Source organism: Schistocerca serialis, chromosome 5 (genome assembly GCF_023864345.2).
Source record: "Schistocerca serialis cubense isolate TAMUIC-IGC-003099 chromosome 5, iqSchSeri2.2, whole genome shotgun sequence".
Lineage (NCBI taxonomy): Eukaryota > Metazoa > Arthropoda > Insecta > Orthoptera > Acrididae > Schistocerca > Schistocerca serialis.
In genome coordinates, this window is record NC_064642.1 from 538,871,131 (window position 1) to 538,898,810 (window position 27,680).

The following is a 27,680-nucleotide window of genomic DNA, read 5'->3' on the forward strand; positions in this document are numbered from 1 at the left end:
CTGTTTACTGAATTATTTTTTTTGCTATCTTAATTGGATTTTTGTCTTGTTAAGATTTCTTGTTGGAAGCCTTCAGCCGCGAAAGAGTTGCATTTGGTAAAGATTCGGCTATGTGCCACTTTGGTTGTAAAGATTATTAAATTACAATAAATGACAATTAGAAGCACAAACTGACCTCAACCCTTGGCCCTTTCCACAATCCCATTACCTGTTCTGCCCAGCGGGTTTAGCGGACGTCTCACCTGGGACCGATATCTTGCCAGTGTCAATGTCGACAATAAGCAGAAATGGTAGAGATTCTAGATTTCCGGAATGGATGAAATGTCTGTATACATAATTGGGATTGTACGGAACCCCCCCCCCCCCCCCCCCCCCAATGCGCGAGTTCTACTCACACCTGGCCAACTTTTCCGCTAGCGGAGCTGTTTATTTCAATATGATTTGTGAGAATATCGTAGAAACAGCACAGTCATTTGTTAGTAGGTACTGGACTATTGTTCTTTTCTTTATCCAAAGGAGAAATTAGGTGAGCCATGACTAAATGAGAACACCACTCGCATCTAGAGGAATGGAGGCGGACAATAAGCTATACTGAAGCTTTCTCCGTGACGGTGCTCCATTACATACGAGTTCTCCTTATGGATATGAGCCAGAGCAGGTTGCACCTGCCCCTCGCTTCAGAGAGCCGAATACGCTCTGCTAAACATACCTGATGCGTGGAGAGCACACACATCTCGAGCGGAAAGCATTTCTCTGGCCCCTGGTTCGGTGTACGGTCAGAAGAATGTCTGCCACGTGGGAGTCGTAATTGGTCGCCGGTAGCCCGCAGCGACCGGTCGCTGGCGTCGTTTGTAGGCCGGGACACTCTCCGCCTGGCCGCTGCACTTCCCACCTCGTCACCAGAGAGAGAGAGAGAGAGAGAGAGAGAGAGAGAGAGCGGGCGTCAACGGTACAGCCAAGTACTGCCCCGGACGGCACAGTTGCTCAACCGGGGCCAGTCATCATTACTGCAGTCGTAATTGCAATGGCTTTTATTATTATTATTGTAACATAACTTTCATACCTCGTTAACAAATTCATACAAGAATGAGATTGTCACTCTGGAGCGGAGTGTGCGCTGATATGAAACTTCCTGGCAGATTAAAACTGTGTGCCGGACCGAGACTCGAACTCGGGACCTTTGCCTATCGCGGGCAAGTGATCTACCATCTGAACTACCCAAGCACGAATCACGCCCCGTCCTCACAGCCTTGGAAGGTAGGAGTCGAGGTACTGGCAGAAGTATAGCTCTGAGGGCGGGGCGTGAGTTGTGCTTGGGTAGTTGAGATTGTAAAGCACTTGCCCGCGATAGGCAAAGGTCCCGAGTTAGAGTCTCGGTCCGGCACACAGTTTTAATCTGCCAGGAAGTTTCAAATTCACACAACATTGACTACTCTGATTCCGAGTGCTACTTACACAGGCACAATTCAAAGACACACAAAGCTTTCGGCCACAATCATCATCCATACACACTATCAATCACACCACATGCACACATGAACGCCAACTGCGGCAGCTCGAGCTACCACATGCCACCATCACCATATTCATAGTATTAATAATATTCATAATATTAATAATGATCATTATTAATGTATATATGCAGGAAAAGGCCGCGTTTTGTATGCGTCGTTGTTCAGATTAAAGGCGATTTTGTGATTTTTTTTTTTGAGGGCGTTTTTCGCACCGTGACTTGGGCCTACTTCATGTTACCGTGTAATATTCGGGAATCACGCCCCCCACCCCCCCCCACCCCCACCCCAACCCGATCAGATTCCAATGAATTACTCACTATTGATACTCCTGGAGGAGTGGTTCGATGTGTACACAATTTCCTAAATTGTACGCCAGCCGCTGTGGTCGAGCGGTTCTAGGCGCTTCAGTCAGGAACTGTGCTGCTGCTGCTGCTGCTGCTGTTGCTGCTGCTACGGTCGCAGGTTCGATTCCTGCCTTGGGCATGGATGTGTGTGATGTCCGTAGGTTATTTAGGTTTAAGTAGTTCTAAGTGTAGGGGACTGATGACCTCAGATGTTAAGTCCCGTAGTGTTAGAGCCATTTGAACCAAGCCGAATAAATCCGAGCACCCCACTGAAAAGGGACTGGCAATGTACTCGTACTGCCAGTTTCGTCGTTCATGTAACATGATTTTGTAATCACTGAAATAAAGCTACACAAGTCTACAACGCATAAAGCTACATTTTTCTCCATCTAGTGTATTTTCTCCAGCAACGCATTTGACCGACTATCTAAGAGCAAATCTTGACTACAGATAGGTGTTAGTTAACCGGACAGGTATTTGTAAATCGCCTATAGATAGCCATATCTGAATCGGAATTTGTGTACCAGTTGAGCACTCCACACGACTGATCTTATCACGAACTCCAGCTCAGAGTTCGAGGATTACGCAGAGGCGCTTTCCGCGTGCTTTTGACTGATTCCCCACTGTTCGCATAGCTGCACGAAAACTTTTCCTCCAGTGAAATGTTGCGTCAGCTCAAGGGCGCTCTGTTAAATCTTGCAGTACTGAGGGCTTTCCGAGGATAATTCCACGCAGCCTCTGCTTTCTCGCTTAGATAAGCAAAGCAAAGAAAAGAGGAAGGAACGGGCGGCAGGAATAGCAGCGGTTACTTCAGCATTGGAGTTTCCCTTCAAAGCTTGAAACATGGCTAAACGTGTATTTGTTCTACTGTCGGGGAGCCGTCTCTGGTCACAGCAGTTTCGTCGCCGTATGTTATCAGGGTGAAAGTTTCTGTAATTTCACGCTGAAAATCACTATTTAGCTACTGATACTGTTTATTTAGCGTACAGCATTGCGACGCTTCTTCTTAAATAAAATTACAAAAAATTTAGAAAATTTTCTATAAAACGTTTTAAAACTTTGAAATTTTTCTGTATATTGCCTCAATCGCATTTAAGATAAAAAAATTATTTACGGAGTGAGGACCAGTTTCTGTAGGTTAACTACCATCTTCTGATCACATGTAGCACTCGCCGTGTACAATGCCGTTTTATTGCGCATAACATTCTTATTTCAAACCTTCAGGTAAAATGTGCTTTTTACAGCCTAGTTATCTGTCTTTGTTTCAACTGCTGTCATAGATAACTATTATACAGTAAGGTTTACAATGTAAACAACAATCGGCCAAAAGTTTTGTTTAAAAGAATTTAGTAAAATCAAACTGTTATCGGTTTCATATTATTATAAACCCATCTTCACATGGTTCTTACACGTTTCCTTACTTTTCTGCTGACGCCTCGCTTTGTGCTCCTTATTGGTTTTCTGCACTAACAGGTAAGATAAAAAGTTTTTCGTTCACAATTCGATAAACATAAGAGGTTTAGAAACAGTAATTTCGAAGACATTGGAGTGGTAAGGACGTTGAGACTCAAATACTATATAGATTACATGGGCAGATTAATACACGTTGGCTAGAATGATGAAATTAATTTAAAAATGAAAAAGAGAAGTGTAATTATATACAATAAATTCTTACGACAGTCCACTGAATGGCGAATATTACATAAACAAATATCATGTTAAAAGAATGAAAGGTTTATAGGTGTGAACCGCCTAATAACGACAGGTAAAGTATTCGTATATTGAATAGAATCAACAATGAACATGGGCATTGGGTGAGAAACATTGTGTAAAGTAAAAAGAGCTTGCTGTTACAGTGATAAAACGGAATGTAAACATTGAATATTTCGTTCCATAGTATAAATACTATTTAGATTTTTTACTGATTATCCAGATGCTATTACCACTCTTTTGGTTTGAAACAATTGTTTTTCTTACTCAGGTGAAGCTTGGCCACGTTTTGTAAATGTTGAGCTTGTGTGCTGCCATGAAATGTAGAATGGTGTGTCCTGAAGCAGTTTCCACAGAATTCAACAGCACTTATTTAGTGTCCATGCAAAAATGTGTTAATCCTATAAAATTCATAACACAAATTCAGGACGAATTCGTGGCACAGAAATAGATGTCATGTAAGTTTTGGCCACATTTCGTGTTTCATTAACGTTAAAATCTTCTCATAAATTTTACTGTAAAGGTCAAACAGGATAAATTTCTGTTAACTGGAATGTCAGTGAAAAACGTTTTACCTCAGCGCAGCAAACCAGTAACGAGTACAAAACTAGGTACGGTCAGGAAAGCAAGGAAACCTGTAAGAGCCAACTAAAAATGGATTTGCAATCAATACAAAACCGGTGACGGTTAGATTTAAATTAATTTTTTAAAAGGAAATACTTGTGGTTGGTTGGTGTTCATACTACAGACCTTACAACAAAATGATCAGTTTCACCTCTAGGCATTCATTATAAAAAACAGTACAACCCCCCCCCCCCCCCCCGCCGCCTCCTCAACACCACAGTGGTGCCAAGATCGTAAAAGGAACAGCTGGAGTAAAGGCGTTGGGTTCGTTTCGCCGACTAATGCAGGTGTGCAACTTTTGTATGTTAAATGATAATCGTCGCAGAAGAGTGTACAGACGCCCAGATACCAATATATAGTCGGACACTAAGGTCTACATACACCCCCAATTTGTAGCTTGTTGCGTACAGCCTGGATGCACAGAGGTAGACGTACATCTCTGTGCCTCCGTCCACAATAACATAAACCAAGGTCTTCAGACCGGTATCGTGCACTGCAGTACAGAAGTTTGTTTACTGCAGTACAGAGGTTGACATGCACTTGGTCTGTCGTTAGTTTCAAGAGACGTTGCAGTGAACACAGCACAAGTGGTGTCGTTTGTTGATATAATAGCCGTGTATTGCAATACATAATTCGATCGCGTGACATGGATTCAAAAATAACCGAACTACAGTGGAGGTGAGGAAAAATATTATTGAGTTCAGTAAAAAGGGCTTTTCACTGCTGAAAACGAGGGAAATTATAAGAAGGAGCCACGCAAGTGTCCAGACCGTAATAAGAAATTACAGGGATCGACGAAGTCTACAAAACAAAGCTAGATATGGACGACCACCAAAATTATCTAACAAGGAGCGCCTACAGACCATTAGAATAGTGAATGCGGATGCCAGAATTACAGCTACGGATTTGGGATTAGATGTCACAAATGCTATGGACAATAATGTTAATCCCATAACAGTACGAAGACGGCTGCACAATCATGGATTTAAAAGTAGAACAGCAAGGAAGAAACCTTTCATAAGCAAGGTAAATGAACAGAAGCGCCTAAAATTTGCAACTCTGTACCGAAATAAGCATTCCAAATATTGGAATACAATACCTTTCACGGATAAGAGTAAGTTTAGAACTTTGAACTACTTAACCTAACTAACCTAAGGACATCACACACATCCGTGCCCGAGGCAGGATTCGAACCTACGACCGTAGCAGTCGGGCGGTTCCGGACTGAAGAGCGTAGAACTACTCGGCCACCGCGGCCGGCGTGGCGAAAAAGGAATGAAAGTTGGAAGAAGAGAAATATTGTCCCACCAGTGAAGTATGGTGGTGCAAATATTCTTGTGTGGGGTAGCATGTCTGGAGCTAGAGTTGGAACTTTAGTATTTATTGAAGGTATCTATGGGTAAATGTAAGTATCTGACCACCTTAAAGAAGAATCTGAAGCAATCTGCGGAGGAACTGGGACCAAGAACAGACTGTGTGTTTTAGAAATGCAATGACCCCAAGAATAGGCCATTGTCGTAAAAGCATGGCTACTTTACAATGTACCAAAACAGTTGCATTCGCGTCCCCAATCACTAGACATTAAGCCAACAGAACATCTTTGGAGAGAACTAAAGCGTAGGATACGGAAATAAAACATCAAAAGAAAAGATGATTTAAATGCAGCTTTAGTGAATGAGTGGAATAAATTCAGAGTTCCGTACACAAAAAAATTGGAGTCTATGCCTCATCGTTTGGAAGTTGCGATCGAAGCAGAAGGTTGCAATACAAATTATAAATTGTGCCTCAAAGTGAAGAACATCACAGTGTGTGTACCTGACCGCTGTTTCATTTGTATGCTCAGGATGTCAGTATATGGAATTATGCAGTGTATATGTTGTTTTTCAGTTCCTAACATGTCTATGTCACAGAAAGTGAATACATAATATTTTCTTGATTGATTTTGATTTCCAGTGTTATTTTTAGGGTGTATGTAGGCTTCAGTGTCAGACTGTACGTCTTAACGCATGCGGTCCTCGGGGAGGTGGGACAGTCATATTTTGGGCCGGTATCATGTCCCGATGTCGGTCTCTCATCGCTTTCGAAGATAATTTAAGACCTGTACACTGTAGGGAAAACAAGACGCCAACCTTTTATTCAGCCCTGCAGTAAATTTTGGTGATGCGTTAATGTTTCATGATGACAATGCACGAACAATCAGCGCCCAACTCGTAAGCACCTTTTTCCAGGAGACAGAAAGCAGTAGAATGTAATGGCGTCCGACGTGTATTGACATGATCCCACTTGAGAATGTTTGCGACCAGACGATACTTGCACTGCGTTATCGCAGAAGCCCTCTTTCACACTGAATGATCTCAGTAGAGCGTTCATCAAAGAGTGGGACGTACTTGAGTAGTGACGTCGCGAGCTCTTCGGGGCAGGATAATGAATGTCTAGCCATGGGGTGGAGCAACGCGGTACTCAGCGTTAACCAGCAACAGATTACGATTCCACAGACGTGGAATTTGACACTACCTTTACTTCTGTTGCTCTTTTGTTTTCATTTTTAGGTCCATACTTCAGTCCGTAGAAACGAACCCTTACACACTGAAGCACCAAAAAAAAAAGAAAAAAAAAGAAAAAAAAACTGGTATGGCATGCGTCTTCAAATACAGAGATACGTAAACCGGCAGAATACGCCGCTGCGGTCGGCAACGACTATATAAGACAAGTGTCTGGCGCAGTTGTTAAATCGTACTGCTGCTACAATGGCATGTTATCAAGATGTGCGACCGAACGTGCCGTTATAGCCGCCGCACGAGCGATGGGATACAGCGTCTATGAGGTAGAGTGTCTTCCCGTATCACCATTACGTGAATGTACCGTGAATATCAGGAATCCGGTAAAACATCAAATCTTCCACATCACTGCGGCTGGAAAAAGATCCTGCAAGAACGGGACCAACGACGACTGAAGAGAATCGTTCAACGTGACAGAAGTGCAACCCTTCCGCAAATTGCTGCAGATTTCAATGCTGGGCCATGAACAAGTGTCTGCGTACGAACCATTCAACGAGACATCATTGATATAGGCTTTCGGAGCCGAAGGTCCACTCGTGTACTCTTAATGATAGCACAATACAAAGCTTTACACCTTGCCTGGACTCATCAACACCTAACTTGGAGTGTTGATAACTGGAAAACTGTTGCCTGGTCGGACAATTCTCGTTTGAAATGATATCAAGCGGATGGACGTGTATGGGTATAGAGACAACCTCATGAATCCATGGAACTTGAATGTCAGCGGGGGACTGTTCAAGCTGGTGGAGGCTGTGCGGTGGTGTGGGGTGTGTGTGCAGTTACAGTTACATGGGACCCCCGATACGTGTAGATACGACTCTGACAGGTGACACGTACGTAACCATCTTGTCTGATCACCTGCACTCATTCATGTCCATTGTGCATTCCGACCGACTTTGGCAGTTCCAACAAGACAATGCGACACCCCACAGGTCCAGAATTGTTACAGAGTGGACACAGGAACACTCTCCTAAATTTAAACACTTCCTCTGGCCACCAGACTCCCTAGACGTGAACATTATTCAGCATGTGTGGGATGTGCCTTGCAACGTGCTGTTCAGAATATATCTCCACCCCCTAGTATTTTTACGGTTTTATGGACAGTCCTGCAGGATTCGTGGTGTCAGTTCCCTCCAGCCCTACTTCAGACATTGGTCGAATCCATGACACGTCGTGTTGCGGCACTCTGCCTGCTCACGGGGACCTGCACGATATTAGGCAGCTGTACCAGTTTGTTCGGCTTTACAGTGTAGGATCACTTTGTTGTCCGCCTGCTTGCGTCTGTGTGTCCGCCCAATTGTTAAAACCCTTTTTCTCAGGGACGGGTACACGTATCAAGTTGCAATTTGTCTCACACTAATGCACAAGGTCCGTTGTCGGTGTAAAAAAATTAAAAGCTACTAAGTTAATGCAGTCAAATGACACGGCCGTTTTATGTCACATATGTAGATATTCGTGAACCAATAAGGTACGTCCTGTTCATATAGAATCACGAAATTTGGTAAGAAGCAAGGTTCCACAGTACAAGTAAAGGAAAGAATCTGAAAATTGTTAATTCGTTAATTGTATCATTCGAAAAACTATTTCTTTCTTCATTTTTTAACCGACATCAAACTTGAAATTGAAGCAGTTAGGATTCTGAATTCAAGCTGACTCGGTCGCAGCAGTGGTAAAGTCGAACATCCGGCAAGAAATGATTTTGTTCCCAGAATGAGATTTTCACTCTGCAGCGGAGTGTGCGCTGATACGAAACTTCCTGGCATATTAAAACTGTGTGCCGGACCGAGACTCGAACTCGGGACCTTTGCCTTTCGCGGCAAGTGCTCTACCATCTGAGCTGCCCAAGATTGCCAGGAAGATTCATATCAGCGCACACTCCGCTGCAGAGTGAAAATCTCATTCTGGAAACATCTCTCAGGCCATGTCTTCGCAATACTCTTTCTTCCAGGAGTGCTAGTTCTGCAAGGTGCACAGAAGAGCTTCTGTGATGTTTGGAAGGTAGGAGAAGAGATACTGGCTGAACTGAAGAACTTCTGTGGATCAGATGGGAGAGTACTTGTCCGCGAAAGGCAAAGGTCCCGACTTCGAGTCTCGGTCCGGCACAGTGTTTTAATCTGCCAGGAAGTTTAATGACTTTATTGCTCATGTGAAGCGTTTCGGAATTTGCCCTCATCAGATATCCAGGAGCCATTCGAAACAGACTGACTGCTCTTATAATGTTTGTTTCACGTAAAGTTGAAATGCTATATTTACGTGCAGAAATCGTTCCTAGATATCTGATAATGGATAAATTCCTTTTCAGATGTTCTAACTTTAAACATTGAGACCCAGTCAACCTGAATGCAGGTCTATACACACAATTCTGTACGGAACTCTTTGTGCGCGAGTGTCATCACACCTGCCAGTTTTTTAGTTTCGGAAGACTTACTCTTACAATTTTTCTGATCCTCGTGGATCTATGCGTACACACGCTCACAAATGCGCTCGTGGTGCAAAACCTTTATAAACAGTTTATACGCTGGTAACCTATTGTCATACAACAGTTCTCAATATATCAGCTATCGACAAGACAGGGTTAGTTGGGTATGGTCTGGTTGGACACAGTCCTCCCAGTTGCAATCAGAAAGGCTGCGTGCAGTTCTGTTAAATTAACCTTAGGGTGCAGGGTACCTACGAGCCATAATTTGTAAAATAGTGGTCATCAGTTGGCGACCGGTAAGTGATTTAGGACTCACGATACAGTCTCGATGTTGCATTGAAGTCGCTCTGATGTACGCCAGTTCGGCGGGGAAATTCTCTGCTGACTACACTCCTTGCCGTCAAGTGACAATGGGCAGCGTTCTGACATTGAAACGTCCATTAGACGCATGTTAACAGAATGAATAGTGCACAAGCCGCATTGTCTCCTTCACGGTAGATGTAGCGCGCCCTGCTGAGCTGCAATGAGAATGCAGGTTTCATACCCATTGCGGAGCTGGCTGAACGTAGTTATTTCCTGAGCTCAAAAGGGTATTGAGAAAAAGTTTTCGATAAAAAATACTGATTACATTATTATAATAACATACGTTGAGCATTAAATACCTGAATAAGAGCAGCATATTGATATATTTGAGATCGTTAGGAAGAAACATTATCATTTCTGTGCATTTTTATAGTCGCGATTTAGTCATACCCGGATCAACACTAAGGGACCAGAAGATTTATAGACTTCAAAAGAAATGCAAACACTACACAATTAAGAAAGAGTTGGTTCAGAAATAATAGGAAAATGATAATGTTCCTTCTGCCACCTGCTGCGTTCGGCCCATCAGCGTGATCGTAATTTCTGGTGATGAAGTAACACAAAACAATTATCATTCAGATAAATAAAGAGATGGAAATCATCAACGTAAATTTACTAAAATAAGCACACTTATCTTTAACACAGGTTTTTTTAATGCTACGTACCTTTTCATATTAAATTACAATAGATGACCATTGTGGTTAAATACTTTATACATAACAGTCAAAATGTCCTCTTGATGCTGTCTTTTCGTAATCAGTTACAAGAAACTACATGTTTTCTGATTGGAAAAAATAACAATTAGCATATTAACTCAATATTTTCACATAAAATATAAAATACAGTTGCGGAACGCAGCAAGTCCGAGTCCGCCTTTCATAGACTACAAACAGTAAAAAGTGAGGCGCCAAATGCCTCATTTGTCTTGAAACAACAGAATTCTTTTTTATACCATTAATCGATACATGTACATAGAGATTTACAGGCACCGCGCAAGAACGGCAAAGATAAAGGATAATACTCTCTGTCGCTGCTATGCGATGGTTCATTTCTTTTACTTTACAATTGTTCGATAACTTTACGCCATCAGGCGTTTACTATTGAGCGTATATAAATGTTTGTGAGGCGAAAATTACTAATATTACATTCCGCAGTGCGACCATGGTGAAGGCAGCGTGATCTGAGTGAATATTTCTCGGTGGTCGCTGTCGCGTCCACAGTAGAACGTAAGGCAGTCATTGAGCACTTGCTTTGTGGACTGCGGAAAGACTGAACGCGTTGCTGAGAAACTAATATACTCGGCGCTATTGCCTTACCTGTACTGTCTGACGGGACGTTAAAAGCAATAAAGTACCTTTACGCTCGGGTGTAGATGAAGTGGCTCTTGATGGCAGCTCATTACAAGCGGTTAACTAGAAACTGCCCAGCCGGCAGAAATGTGACTGAAACATTACTGCCTCGGAAGTAATTTCCAGTACTGCTGAGATACTTACGCAGCTAACAAACTAAGTCGGTCACTCACCTCGTCGTGGAAGGCTTCATGCTGTTGATGGTAGCACACCTGTACCTATCGCAATCATTTCTGTTATTTGAAGAGTCATATATGTTATAACTGCTTATGTTCCACGAAAACTATAAAGATATTGGTCGCCTAACGCGTGTTGAAGCGCCTAAGAATGTTTTCTAGTGTTATCAGTTCACAAATTTCCTACCATATGACGAAATGTACACGTGGAGAAAACTCTGCAATTGGGCTGATGCATTAGACACGGATTCGAGGCGTATTGGGAGGGATCATGCCCCCTCCCAAAGACCATTACACCAAAAAGTCCACGCGTATCAGCTTTTCAGATCTCTCAACTGATATTAAGTAGCATCAATCAACAATAAAAGGAAACATTATAGAGCGATACACACAGTGATCTCGTCAACCCATTGGTGTCAAGAGGTTTTTATACAACCACTGCAAGAGTGAAAATCAATCTCCGTCATTTGTAAAAACATTTGCATTGCTCGGAACTGATACACACTTCTCTTAGTACTTCAGGGGGAGTAGGAGGGTAAGAAGAAGAAGAAGAAGAAGAAGAAGAAGAAGAAATGAACCACTCATATCAGGATGTGACGAAAAGACAGACAGGAGAGCTGGGCATTAACTCATCTGATTGGTATGGGGTACAAAAGCCCTTACTGCAGTTACCACTCGTTTGGGAACAATAGACGTTAGACTCTATACGCTCACATACACAGCTCTCAAGGGATTAGGGGTGTCCATACGGTCAGACACGTCAAAATCCAGATACTGCGAGTACGGCAAAGAGGGGACCGCCAGGTTGGCCGTGCGGTCTAACGCAGGGCTTTCCGTGCGGGAAGGAGCGCCGGTCCCCGGCATGAATCCGCCCGACGGATCTGTGTCGAGGTCCGGTGAACCGGCCAGTCTGTGGATGGCTTTTAGGTGGTTTTCCATCTGCCTCGGCTAATGCGGGCTGGCTCCCCTTGTTCCGTCTCAGTTACACTACGTCGGCGATTGCTGCGCAAACAAGTTCTCCACGTACGCGTACACCACCATTACTCTACCACGCAAACATAGGGGTACACTCGTCTGGTGTCAGACGTTCCCTCGGGGGGGTCCATGTCAGATCGCAAATAGGACACACAAAGAAGTGTATTTGTACACATTTACTTAGTTAAAAATAATTCACCTTTTGTTGTAAAGGATTTAAATTTCGTACAGAGATAAGCGTGGTGTATACTTACCAGTTTTACACAAATTACACATCTTTTGCTACAAATGGATATATATTTGTACATAGAAAATAGTAAAAACTGACAATTGTCACTGATATGTACAAATTGTTCGGCAGTATGTTCATCAAATCAAAAGCCAACATCAAAGAAGTAGCATGAAAACTCTCGAAAATGGCAAAGACATCGAGAAATTACGAACTGTATCAAACACAGAATAGTTCGCATTTTCTTGCCCGAAGGATTACCCGTGCGGATGTGTTTACAGCCTGGCAGGGGCTCTGCAGGGAAATGCTCAGCATGGTAGACTGACCCTGCCTGCTGCCGACAGCAAATCGGACACTATTAGAGACTCTGCAGGTAGAACCGGGCGAACCACAGCAGCTAACATCGCATTCTACCACGAAGCGGCAAGGTGTGCCATGTGTCTGCCTTGTTCGTGTCACTCGTACTCAAAGACATACCTGGCATGTCACTGTAATGCCCAGACTTTTTTACGGATGTTGTATAGTTCTCATGTGACAGTGGTGTGGCATTATATGACGTAACTATCCTCTCCCAGTTTGATGGATCTGACGATGGCTATGCATCTTGCTGAAACTAGTAATCCTGTACTTGCGTCAACATAGCGGTCTTGGCAAATAGATTGTTTTTCGAAGGAAGACTACAGTACAAGACCACAGAAACCGGAACAAAGAGGGCATGAAAGGAAAACCCTCCTCGAAGAAAATGACAGGAAGACGGAATTTCCCGAAGGTAACGGGGAACGACTGAAATACATACACACACACACACACACACACACACACACACACACACACACACACTCTCACTTTTCCTCTCGCTTTCCCATAGTCTGCAGACCTGTGTTCAGAGATGCAGTGCTCAGTAAAATACTGATATTTAATGCATACTTAGACTTTGTACATCGTGTATATTATGATGGCATCAAAATTGAAAGACTTTGTGGCTATCGCAACACCGCCACCTATGACCTCTCCAAATTTTCAGACGTATGCCTTCAAAACTGATGTATTTTTCTGAATTGCAATGCTAAAACTATGCACTAGGCACTAATGTAAAATAGTTGTTGTTATTATTATGTGAGACCTGAGTTTCTCACAGCCTATACATTGATCAACAACTTACGGGAATGCACGCAGGTGACGTCATCGACAACCGTCGACATTTTGACAGGACAACACCTTCCTCTCCCATCCATTTTCAAAGCAAAACAGCAGAAAGTAAGAGCGGCGCAAGGGAATTCAAAATGTCAGTTGTCAGAGATCTCCTGAAAGATATATATATATATATATATATATATATATATATATATATATATATAAGCACTACGCTATCACAAACCAAAGATGGCCGACGTCAGAAGTTATCGATAGTGAAATTAGGAATCCACGGGCAAGTAGCGAAAATTGTCTCTCTGTTTGACAAGCGAGAGAGCTGTATTCCATGCGGAATTTAAGCAAAAACCACCATCTATTTATAAGGTTACTTGCTAGTTTTATTTAAACAGATTCATTAATAACACCATCCCAACAGATGGAAGTGCTTGTCAGAATCTCCCTATAGTTATTTTCCCTAGGATGACCGATGCCAAAACAGGGTTTGCAATGACTCATTTGCTCGGCTGTTGTAAGCGTATGTATCATTTATGCTTAGTTCACCGGTCCTCCACTGTCCTGATAGTCTGACCAATTTATGACATACCACAACTGCGAGGAATGCGGTAGACACACGCCTCACGAAAACGGAGACCATCTTTTATAGGACCTAAAGGGACCATGATGTTACATGGTGGCCGAAAAACACATTTCACATAATTTCCACAAAATACGATCAATCCCATTCGTATTGCTACATGGTAAGACGAAAAAGTCGTAGACTCTGGTGCTACCTTTGTATCACCACCACCACCACCACCACCACCTCTCACCCACCCAGCGCACTCTTGGTCGATTGCGCAACGCACGTCTGATCTTTCACTGTAACCATGGTTAACTCAGTCAGTAAGAACACTGTCCAGGTATGGCAAGATACTGCCTTCGAGACCCAGTCCGGCACACAGATTTAATCTGCCAGAAAGTTTGAGTAGCGCATATTTCTCTGCAGAGTGAGATACTCATTCTAGTTTTCTATTATTGTATAAGTACACAACCATCGGTGACCTCTATGACGACTTTCTATTTTTATCGTTAAATGTGAGCTTTTTAAGCACGAGAGAAAAAAATGTATGTATTACACCTGCACTGGGGTTTTACTGATTGTAACGCTGATGGGTTGCACAGGTTGTGAAAGTTAGAAAGAGTTCTTCACACACATTGTTAATGGGTGATGGTGCTGGTGCGCTGGTCATTATTTCTCCATTGTTTATGGAAGCAGTGTATTGAAGAAATCACACTTGCTGTGTGTGAATAGGTTGAGAGTTTAGGTCTGACAGGAAGCGTTCTAGAGTAGTCCGTGCAACTGCAATGACGACTGTGTCCGGATGGCTCAGTAGTATAGCCGGCACGGGAGCTCTGCGTATACGGTCAGAGGGTTAGCTGCCCTCTGTAATAAAGAGTGAACGAGTCAACGATGAACTTGCTCGCATGGGACGTCCGCCCCGAGCAAATCCAGCGGACAATAACGAACCAACTGGGATAAAAAAAAGTGGTCAGAGGATCTGCCTAGTAGGCAGGAGACTCGGGTTCGAATCCCGGTCCAGACAAATTTTCAACTTTCCCATTGATTTCAATCAGTGCCCACTCGCACCCAAGGTCTGTAATTATTTTGTGTACTGAAGAAATAATAGCTCACTTGCTGCTTCGTCGTATCCTTTATTATTCTTTTCATCGAGTTAGAGCGGGTACTCTGCGAATCATCTACGCAGCCCGCTATTTTTGTCATTGTCATGGGAAAGCAGTTACGCAGCGGCAGCAGCAGCAGCAGAAGAAAAGAAGGCAACCTTTTCCGGATACGGTTCCTTGGCGTTTCAGCGCCACCGCAAGACAGCCGTCAGCGCGTGGTCCAAACTGTGGTCACGGTGGCGACGAGATGTGGGGCAGCCTGTGCGCCTGAGTGGCCATGCAAAGTACGCGCCGTGCTGCCGACCTGTGTGAAAGCCGCGCGTGCCGTGGGAAGCGCCAGCACGCTGCTGCTGCTTCTGCGCATGCGCGCGCGCCTGCGTGTTGCGGACGTCGCGCTCCAGTTGCGCGCTCCGTCACCGCTTCGGGGAATCCGTGCGGAGCAGCGCGGAGACAACGGGGGTGGACGTGACAGCCCGCGGGACATGCCAGTGGAGGCCGTCTGGGGAATCCGTGCCCACTGCCCCGACAATCTGTCCGTTTACCGTGGCGCACTGTCTTACAACTACAGTGCGTTCATGTCAACAAGCACCCTAGCCTTTTCTAAATGTATTAAAAACAGAAAATAAACCAGAAAGAGTGTATAATTGATTCAATACGAGGGTCACTCCAAAAGAAATGCACACTATTTTTTTAAAAATCCGTCTTTTATTCTACATGTTTGAAAGTTTTACAGTGTGTAGATACATCCTTTAGGAACAATATTTTCATTTCCCCACATAATTTCCATCCCTCTCAACTGCCTTACGCTATCTTGGAACCAGCGCCTGTATACCCACACGGTAAAATTCTGGGGCAACCTGCTGGAGCCACTGTTTGGCAGGGTGCACAAGGGAGTCGTCATCTTCTAACCTTGTTCCACGAAGGAAGTCTTTCAGTTCCCCAAAGAGATGAGTCACATGGAGCCAGGTCAGGACTGTAAGGCCGGGGTTTAGTGTTGTCCATCCGAGATTTGCGATCGCTTCCATGGTTTTCTGACTGATATGTGGCCGTGCATTGTCGTGCAACAGCAAAAGTCGTGCTTTTGCCGATGTGGTCGAACACGACTCAGTTGAGCTTGAAGTTTCTTCAGTGTCGTCACATGTGCATCAGAATTCATGGTGGTTCCACTTGGCATGATGTCCACAAGCAAGAGTCCTTCGGAACCGAAAAACACCGTTGACATAACTTTTCCAGCAGAAGGTGTGGTTTCGACTTTTTTTTTCTTGGGTGAATTTGCATGATGCCACTCCATTAATTGCCTCTTCGTCTCTGGTGAAAAATGATGGAGCCATGTTTCATCACCTGTCTCAATTCTTCCAAGAAATTCATCTCCATCATTCTCGTACTGTTCTAAAAGTTCGCTGCACAACGTTTTTTCTTGTTTCTTTGTGAGCCACTGTCATCATCCTGGGAACCCACCTGGCACAAACCTTTTTTAACGCCAACACTTTCAGTATTCTGCAAACACTTCCTTCCCCTATCCCAACGCAGCCTGACAATTCGTTCACTGTGTTGCGTCTGTCAGCAGTTACCAATTCGTTAACTCTCTGCACATAGTCTGGAGTGTGTGCAGTACGAGGCCTGCCGCTGCGAGGACAAGCCTCAATATTGCCGTGCCCGCTTTCATCACGTAACCTGCTTGTCCACTGACTAACTGTACTGCGATCGACGGCAGTATCTCCATACACGTTTCTCAACCTCTTGTGGATGTTTCCCACTGTCTCGTTTTCACAGCACAGGAATTCTATGACAGCACGTTGCTACTGACGAACGTCAAGTGTAGCAGCCATCTTGAAGAGATGCTGTGACGGTGCCACAGACGGGAACAGGCTGAACTAAGTTTGAAAACAAGCGGGAAGGATGTATCTACACACTGAAAAACTCTCACACATGCAGAATGAAAACTGTATTTTTTACAAAAATAGTGTGCATTTCTTTTGGAGTGACCCTCGTAGCTTACGATATTAGAGAGACAGTATTCTGATGAGAAAAGTGTAAGGCTATCCACTGATGTGATGGTCCCCTATCTGCAGAATAGAAAACACACAGATGACTCATACAACGAGGGGAGTAGCATCTCCTGATGAACAAAATCTAAAATGTTGTGTCCCATAAGACTCTATTTTAGGCACTACATTTCCTGCTTTTTATAAATGATTTTCACCCTCCAGTTCCTTCCGCAAATGTATTAATCTGATGACGGCAGTGTGTTAAACCCAAGGTGGTCTGCTGAAGATTTCCGGAGGGAAATTATGATGTGTACTTCACACAGTGAAAAGGGATATTCTACAATAATCTTAAAATAGCCGCGCGGGGTAGTCGTGCAGTCCAAGGCGCCTTGCCACGGTTCGCCCGGCTACCCGCATTGGAGGTTTGAGTCCTCCCTCGGGCATGGGTGTTTGGGTTGTCCTTAGCCTAAGTTAGTTTCAGTAGTGTGTAAGCCTAGAGACCGATGACCTAGGCAGTTTGGTCGCATAGGAACTTAACACCACAAATCTTAAAATAAATATACCAGACACATTCGTAATGAAATAAAACACAATTATTCTGAACATCCCTCTAGCGCCAATTATAGAGCTGTTATGCAAAATCCGTGGACGTACAAGTCAATGTACTCCTTGGATTATGGATCCAGGATAGTCTAAGATGGAAAAAGTATGCGCAACTCTTGAGGTGCAAATTAAATTCCACCAAAACTATTTGCAGATGCGTGTCAGAGCAGGTGGTTAAAATCTGTACTTTGCGCAAGCAGAGTCATTGCTGCATGTGGTGTTATCTTCTGGAGAGTTTCATTTACCAGAAAAATTACAGCACGAAAGAGAACCATAGACTTTGTAACGTAAAAAAAAGAAATTGGCAAATCAAAATGCTTCTGTAGCGTAAAAAACTCCCTGAAGCATAAAGATAATAGCTTGACTAGAAACAGAACACTGTTAAACAAAATAAAAACAAAATTCGTTAAAATATATCATCATACTGTAAAAATCTAACCATAAACGCCGCATCACCACATTACTCCATACCACTTTTGTTATCGATCATCTCTCACAATCTGTACTTTCACTGCTGACCTATTATTGATTTATAAATCAATAAAATGCAATTCCAATAAAAGGTGATCTTGAAAATATTTTAATACTTTCGCGATTTCGTATGTCTGGTCCTGCATTGCTTGTTAATTACCCGTAATTTTTGAATCGTCAGATGTGCAACTGTACGATCCAAATCTCTGTTAATTTATACCTGGTGACGAGTTTCAGTTAAATAACACCTTCATACCAAAACACCTATAAGCGGAAATTTACGCGTCCATTCTATATAGCGGTCAGAGCGGTCCCAAATTAGTACAAAATTGTTTTTATAGGTATTAACAATGGCAGTAATACACGCTATCCATTCGTTCCTGCCCCTCTTAACACAAGTGGTCCATGGGCAGCGTCTTTGATTAGGAATCAAAACATACTCGGTCCCGGGTTCGAACCCACTACAGCTTAAATTTGAATAAAAATCATCAGCATTGGTGGCGGAAGGCTTCCGGCAAAAGTCACCCAACTCAGCCAAAGGTCTTGTCGAAGAGGACGGAGGAGCGGACAGAGGTTCAGGGCACTCTCTTGCCCTAGGGGTGGGAAACAGCCCATAAAGGCGGAAGAATAACCAATTATCAAACGCACGAGGGTGCAGAAAATAGAAACCACTACTTTAAAGACACACAATGTATATCCACATGCCATGTAGCCTGTAACTGAAGCAAGTGTCATGATCTCTTCCTTGCCAAAAGATTCCGGACTTAGCCCCCCATTATGATCTCCGGGGGTAACGGCTTAGGGGGAGGTGACTGTGAGAAAAAGACTGAATAACCAACGAAAGGATAATGCTCTACGAGACAGGGCGTGGAATCTCAGAAGTTTGAACTTGGTGGGCCAGCTAGAAAATCCGAAAAGAAAAGTTAAGGTTCAATGTAGATACAGTGGGAGTCGGTGAAGAGAAATGGAACAAAGCTAAGAATTTCTGGTCAGATGAGTATAGCGTAATATCAACAGCAGCAGAAAATGGATCACAGGAGTAGGATTCATTATGAATAGGAAGGTAGAGCAGAGAGAGAGTTGTTGTGAACAATTCAGTGACACCGTTATTCGACAGCAAATCAACAACCTCAACGATAGTTCAGGTATACGAGGACTTGCCATCGTCGCAAGCCGAAGATGATGACATAGGGGAATTAAGTACGTAAAGGGACATAAAAATTCAGTTGTCATGGGGCTTTGGAATGCGGTTTTAGGGGAGAGGATAGAACAAATGGTTGCTGGAGAATATGGGGTTCGTACTAGGAACGAGAGGACAATGACTGAGTTCTGCAATGTATATGTATATGTCGTGTGACTAGGGCCTCCCGTCGGGTAGAACGTTCGTCGGCTGCAAGTCTTTCGATTTGACGCCACTTCAGCGACTTGGGCGTCGATTGGGATGAAATAGTGATGATTAGGACAACACAACACCCAGTCCCTGACCGAAGAAAATCTCCGACCCAACCGGGAATCGAACCCGGGCCCTTAGGATTGACATTCTGTCGCACTGATCACTCAGCTACCGGGGGGCGGACAGTTCTGCAATAAATTACAGCTACTAACAGTGAATACTCTGTTCAAGAAACACAAGAGGAAGAGGTACACTATGTGATCAAAAGTATCCGGACACCTTGCTGAAAATGACTTACAAGTTCATGGCACCCTCCATCAATAATGCTGGAATTCAATATGGTGTTGGCCCACCCTTAGCCTTGATGACAGCTTCCACACTCGCAGACATACGTTCAGTCAGGTTCTGGAAGGTTTCTTGGGGAAAGGCAGCCCATTCTTCACCGAGTGCTGCACTGAGGATAGATATCGATGTCGGTCGATGAGGCCTGGCACGAAGTCGGCGTTCCAAAATATCCCAAAGGTGTTCTATAGGATTCAGGTCAGGACTCTGTGCAGGCCAGTCCATTACAGGGATGTTTTTGTCGTGTAACCACTCCGCCAACGGCCGTGCATTGTGAACAGGTGCTCGATCGTGTTGAAAGATGCAATCGCCATCCCCGAATTGCTCTTCAACAGTGGGAAGTAAGAAGTGCTTAAAACATCAATGTAGGCCTGTGCTGTGACAGTGCCACGCAAAACAACAAGGGGTGTAAGCCCCCTCCATGAAAAACACGACCACACCATAACACAACCGCCTCCGAATTTACTGTTGGCACTACACACGCTGGCAGGTGACGTTCACCGGCCATTCGCCATACCCACACGCCGCCATCGGATCACCACATTGTGTACTGTGATTCGCCACAACGTTTTTTCCACTGTTCAGTCGTCCAATGTTTACGCTTCTTACACCAAGCGAGGCGTCGTTTGGCATTTACCAGCGTGATGTGTGACTTACAAGCAGCCGCTCGGCCATGAAATCCAAGTTTTCTCACCTCCCGCCTAACTGTCATAACATTTGTAGTGGATCCTGATGCAGTTTGCAATTCCTGTATGATGGTCTGGATAGATGTCTGCCTATTGCACATTACGGCCCTCTTCAACTGTCGGCGGTCACTGTCAGTCAACAGACGAGGTCGGCCTGTACGCTTTTGTGCTGTACGCGTCCCTTCACGTTTCCACTTCAATATCACATCGGAAACAGTGGACCTAGGGATGTTTAGGAGTGTGGAAATCTCGCGTATGATACAAGTAACACACAAGTACCTGACCACGTTCGAAGTCGGTGAATCCCGCGGTGCGTCCTATTCTGCTCTCTCACGATGTCTAATGATACGGAGTACCTGGCAGTAGGTGGTAGCAGAATGCACCTAATACGAAACACGTATGTGTTTTGGGGGTGTCAGGATACTTTTGAGCCGGCCGCGGTGGTCTCGCGGTTCTAGGCGCGCAGTCCGGAACCGTGCGACTGCTACGGTCGCAGGTTCGAATCCTGCCTCGGGCATGGATGTGTGTGATGTCCTTAGGTTTGTTAGGTTTAAGTAGTTCTAAGTTCTAGGGGACTGATGACCACAGCTGTTAAGTCTCATAGTGCTCAGAGCCATTTGAACCATTTGATACTTTTGATCACATAGTGTGTACTTGAAAAGGCCGACAGATACAGGAAGATTTCAATTAGATTATATCATGGCCAGGCACACGTTCCGAAATCAGATAGTTGATTATAAGGCGTACTCTGGAGTAGATATGATCACAATTAAGTGGTGATGAAGAGTAGGTTGAATTTTAAGAGACTAGTCCGGAAGAATCAATGCGCAAACAAACGGGTATGGAAGTACTAAGAAGTGACGAGATACGCTCGATGATCTGATTCTGAAGATACTGCAATAAGGAGTAGCTAAGAAGGCAGTTCGGTTGAAGAGGAATAGACATATTTAAAAAGGGCAATCGCAGAAGTCGGAAAGAAAAACGTAGGTACAGACGAGGTAACTGCGAAGAAACCATTGGAAGCCGAAGAAATACTGCAATTGATTGATGAAGGAGGTAAGTACAAAAATGTTCAGGGAGATTCAGGAATACGTAACTACAAGTCGAGAAGAATGAAGTAAATAAGAAATGTAGGGAAGCTAGAATAAAAAATGTGAAGAAATAGAAAAATAAATTATTGTCGTTAGGACTGACTCATCATACATGTCAAAACAAACTAGGGCGGCACCCTGTGTAAAAGTGTTTACCGGAAGCCCTGTCCATTACTATGCTGCGCTACGGTCACAGGTTCGTTTCCTGCCTCGGGCATGGATGAGTGTGGTGTCCTTAGGTTAGTTAGGTTTAAGTAGTTCTAAGTTCTAGGGGACTGATGACCTCAGAAGTTAAGCCCCCATAGTGCTGCGAGCCATTTGAACCATTCCTGTACTGCACTGTCACTTCGTCGACCGGCCTGTCTTTACTGACTTGTAAATGTTTCAGCGGCTAGTGCTGCCCCGCGAGCTTTCCGTTGCTTGTGAGGCAGCGCACCGTCAAAACCGTAGCACTCACGGGGCGACTGAACGTCGCGGCGTAGGAAGATGTCTGCGGTGGAGAAATGCTAGTATAGCTGAATATCTCGCTGGAAAATGAAACAATTCGTCTGATTCCGCGGTAGCCACTCGCGAGAAAAAATAGAAAACCTTGAAGGAGTAGAGATAGGACGTTCATATTCACAGGACATGTACATTAATATGTTCTGCAGAAATGATTAGCATTTGAACCATATCGCCAACGGGTTCAAAGTCAACATCGATATCGCGGCGCAACACCACCCACCGATAAAATGTGCCTGCGGGTCTCGTTGTCACTATAAACAGAAGATAATGGTTCAGTGTGACTGGAGCAGATGTGCCGGATGCCTCCCAGACGTATGCGCAAAACGTACCATCAAATCAGTGAGTTTGGAAGGCGTGGCATTGGAATGAGAGAATGTGATGCATCCAGCCGGGAAATTGCTGCTCGTTAGGTCCAAATGTTTCTGCAGTGCAACAGGTGGAATGGTTCTCGAAAGGCCATAGAACTGGAGAAGATGAGTCACATCGCACCCTACAGACCAGCCCCCGACAAGATCGACAAATCATCCGAATGTCAATTCAGGCCAGATCTGCTTTTTCGTTGGCTCTGGCGCAAAAGCGGAACAGTCAACACATCGTACACTATCAGGGGTGACAGTCCGTCGTCGCTTATTACGCTACGGGCTACGTGCGCGTCGTCCACTTCTCTGCCTAACTTTGAGGAATGTGCATAAACATGCTAGACGGCAGTGGTGTATGGACACTAATGGCAGCAGATAGTGTTTTCGGACGAATCCAGGTTCTGTTTGTTTGAAAATGATGGCCGCATTTTGGGTCGCTGCAGACAGGGGGAGCGGCATCACAGTGACTGCATCTGCAGAAGACTTACAGCGCCAACTCAAGGCCTTATGATATGGGGTGCTATTGAGTACAACCACAAATGACAGTTTGTGCGTGTCCAGGAAACTGTGACTATTGTGTGCTGCGGGAATGACATCCTGCGATCCGTAGCCATACCATTTGTGCACAACACCCCAGACGCCATTTTTTTTCAGCAAGACAATGCACCACCACACGTTGCTGTACGAACACGAACCTACATGAGTGCCATACCGTTAAACAACGGGTGCAGCGCTATGATCCAATGCCGACCACCACAGATGAAGTTGGGAACCAGGTGAATGCAGCATGAATGGATATACCACAGGACGCCATTCGCGGCTTATACGTATCGATCCCATCACGCATGGATCAAGTTATCCGGGCCCATAGCGGATCCTGTGCGTACTAGGCAACAGGACACATGCGGAACCGAAGTGACTGAAATGCTAGTCATTTCTAATGTACATGTCCTGTGAGCAAGAATGTCCTATTTCGAGTTGTTCAAGGTATTCTTCTTTTGAACATGAGTGCACATATGCGCAATGCTAGACGCACTCTCCAAGCGTCCACTGCTCCGAAATTGTCACTCCGTGAACGTTTTGGCAGACTGACATTCTGACATGTGGCGTGCTGCCTTGGAAGCAACAAACGGTAAACGGGAAGGCAGTTTTTGGAACATGTCCAGTCAATAGAAACAGATTGTACGATGACAGACAGTGCTGTACGATGATAGCCAGTGAGTGTGGCTTCCGTTTAACAAGTTTCAATACTAGTTGGCCGCAGTCACAATTACCAGTTTTGTGTGTTGATGCTGCGCGTCGTTCTTAATGAGATCCGGACAGTGACGATGCATCGAATTGAACTAAGTATTGTTAACTCTTGGACAAATTCGATTTATCGATGGGCGACGGTACTTTTGTTTGTTCTAAATAATTTTCGTTACTTGAGAGGCAGCTAACGCGTTACGTAGACATTAGCTTCAACAGAAACCTATTTAAAGACGTAACAAGTCGAGCGAACGCCGTACCAAATCTTAAGGATTTCATGAAGATCGATTTGTGTTAGAATTAAGATACTGAAGCCGACTCTGACTAGTCTGATAAAAATGAAGTCATTTTCCTTACGGAGTAACCGTTATAATTAGTGCACGTAATTGGAATAGTAAGAAATCTGAAGATAGCTTTTTGATGACATTTTAGTTTTTCACATGTAGGAAGATTAGACGGAAATACGTTGAAAATTTGAAAAAATTGTAAAATACAATTCCAGAGGTGGATAAAATCGTGTTTAAATATTGGGTGATTGTGGGAACATCTGTTTTATCTGATATTCTAGTTTCACAGGCTGTGTACGTTTTGAACCAACAATGAAATTGACTGAAGAACAAAAGATTGAAAGTTTCCAATATATATATTCTCAATGCTTTGCAAGAACAAAATTATACTCAGTGTATTTTTATTGTAACTGACATCTTAATTTCTAATAAAAGGTTTTGAACATTATGAAAGTACGTTATCTTCCAGTTTCAGTTATATCTTAAATATACCCGTTTTCAGTCGTTAAAGAACAGTCGACGTATTGGAAACATCGATGTGTTTTTCAATGTATCGCCGTAACATTCAGGCTACGATGCGATATATTGCATCGAAATAACATTCTATGTCCATCCTTGCTACTACTGAAGTGACTTCATTAATATTTCCATTGTTTTTTTCCATTTCATTGGAGTACCTTGCGGCAAGCTTAATGATTGTTTCGTAAACGATAGTTTAGAGTGTGCTGTTGGCTATGTCGCCACATAAGTATTTGGATATCTACAGGTAATGGTCAATACCAAGCAATATAGTACATTTCAATCAATTCAATTAATTGTGTTCATAGTTTATTAAGGTTTCCATGATACATGTTTCTTAAAGTATCTTGTATTCTTCTTTCTTACACTGAGATCCACAGACAGACCATACAGGGCACGTTCTCCTGTCGGTGGAGCTTAGTTTTGGTTGATATGCTCCATTGTCACTTTGTCTCATAACTGATGTAAACAAAGTTCTCGCATAACTTCATTAATTTTAACTGCGTTTTAAAGTGGTATGTCAAAATCTCCTATTTGTGGCAGGATACCGGTGGTTCATTTATCCACGCATGAACGTATTTCATTTAATCGACATGTGTTGGATTTCCCACACACATTTAATAATCGAATGTGCATTTGTAAATCGATAATGTATGTTAGATGAATAATGAACAGCGTCCAAGTGCGGATTGAAGTAGTCAGTCATCTTTCACGTAACAATATCTCTGTTGTCTTGTTTCCTTTTTTTTCTATAGAGATCGTCATATTACTTCATGTACGTAGATGTCATATGTTGTTAAGAAAAATATTTGTGACCTCGTCTATGTTACCAAAAAGGGTTACGTTATCTCACATACGTGTATCGAATTTTTCTATATTCCTGTAATTTTCACAAAGATGGTGCAAAGGATTTTTTAAAAAGTTTAAAAACAAAACGAACGTACTTGGATAATTTGTCCAACGTTGAGTGGTACCTCAACGCCAAAATGTAAGGATGTATAGTCAATGTTTAGCTGTTGACGTTTTGCAGAGTTACCGTAGTGTTGGAAGAGCGCAACAGAATGGTACATTCTGGTCTGATACAATATTTGCAGCCATCAATGAAGTTATGGATAAGTTTTATGTAGGACATCTTGTTTTATGTAGTGTTATTAGTTGATGTCCCTACATTTTTACAATAAATATGTGGGCGCGCATTGAATTTGATGTCAATAATAAGAAACTGTTCGGGACGAGCTGTGTCATTCATTTATTAATTCCACTCGTTTGCATCTTCTTTTCAGCAGACTAAATCTTCAGCTCTTACGACACAGTGTGTACTAAAGCAATTTACAGTGATAATTGACATTGAAAATCTCTAGTTTTTCTAAAAGTTGCTATTGATAAAATCTGAGATTAAATGTACAAAACACAAGTGTTTTTATTTTCGTAGAAACATGTCTCCTTGTAAATAAACTGTGAAGCATTAATATTAACATTATATAGATAACATTTACTCCTTGAATGTTTCAGATACGCCAATTAGCGACTCATTCTGGGCCATAGAGTTGCTGCTTGAACCATCCCATTCGACGGTAAGTACACATTAAAAAAGTGAAGTCTGCAACACTCGCCAATAAATAACGACGAATTCTGAATTCTTCTGTTCAAATAGCTCTTGCATCTGCTTGCAAATCAGTTGCTGTAGAGTAAATAGTCTCTTCTACCCAGTACGGAGAAGATTTCTGGTACAAGAATTACGAACTTAAGAATAAAATTAATTTTAAAAAATTCGTTTGGCTCCCTGTCTTGTGCAGTCGTATTCTACAACTCGTCATCCCCGTCAGCAAGTTGTTTATCAGGAGTCTACATGTTACAGAAGTGTAATTGTTGGTGCAGGCGTCTGTGACGGAAGCTTATAGGGTGCAGCGTTTTGTTCGGTTGTTGCTAACGACGAGAGAGAAGTGAGGATATGAAACCTGTGTGCCAGCACAGTGCTACTTCCCTCAAATAGCACCTAAGGACTACATAAATTAACGTACGTACGTACGTCAGTGACGGATGACCATCGACAGTGTGACACGTCCATGAGATACTGTGAGAAGGTTTGGGATTTAACCGAGGATGTAAGCGCACAGTCTGGCGACCAGTAAATGTATACCATCGTCACGCCTCCACATTCTTTGCAGGCCAAATATTACTGTACACCGGTCTGTGAGAGATGATCTTAGACAGCTGTCAGCAAAGCGCAAAAGGCTGCCTCAACCTTGACTAAAAGCTCCTCTTGCTTAGAACTGCAGCAACGCAACGATGTTGACATTGAAACAGTTTCGTGGGTTGGTCGTGGCAGGCATTTGAAACCCGTCAACGGACTCAAGGGAATCAACTTGTCTGTCGAGTGCCACTGCATTGAGGGACTTAACGACCTCTGTTACGGCGCCAGATAGCGTACACACATGTGGATATTCTACGATCTTACGAAGGCACCCTCAGCAAAGAAGTTTGTACGGTAAATATTGCAGCTGATTCCCCAAATTCAAACTGTCTTAACACCGACAGTAGAAAGTCTGTCACTACTTTGTTCCTTAATACGTGAGTTCAGAAAAGACTGTCACCGGTTTTCAGTGCCATGAGACATTTCCCTGACCCATAAGTAAACAAATGTAATCAGACTACCCCTTTCTTTAATTTCGTACTGACAAGGAATTTTTTCATACTTTAAAGGAATAATTAAAGAGGGATTTAATCTAAACCAAGCCAAGACAAAATTGAAATCATAATCCCTCCAGCAGATCTGATGTCGCTACTCGCTCTCTCTCTGTGAATTAGCATTAGTGTAGTTAGTGCAAAGCGGTATCCCACAAAACTTAATAAATCAAAAAGATTTGAGCCAGTGTGACAGCAATAAACCGAAGTCTCCATCGCTGCAACCATGTGCTTTGAAGTTTCACTGCAGCGCCATTCACCTGCATAGCTAAAAAATTCATTTAAAAATAATAGTGTCATCAATGCCGAAGCCAGTGCGTTCTCTCTCCACTCAAAATACAATGAAAGCGAAACGTAGCTAATTAGAGAACGTAATTCTTAAATGAATGCGTGTAGAGATTACAGCTCTAACTCACCAGACTTTAT

At 43.3% G+C, this 27,680-nt stretch overlaps 1 long non-coding RNA gene across 1 annotated transcript in view; it reads left to right on the top strand.

Moving 5' to 3' along the window:
- Window positions 1-27,680, top strand: part of LOC126481035 (uncharacterized) — a 297,066-nt gene that overhangs the window by 120,311 nt on the left and 149,075 nt on the right. The window contains exon 3 of the long non-coding RNA XR_007587500.1: window positions 26,082-26,143. This is a non-coding gene — a long non-coding RNA (uncharacterized LOC126481035). The remainder of the gene's footprint in view (window positions 1-26,081; window positions 26,144-27,680) is intronic.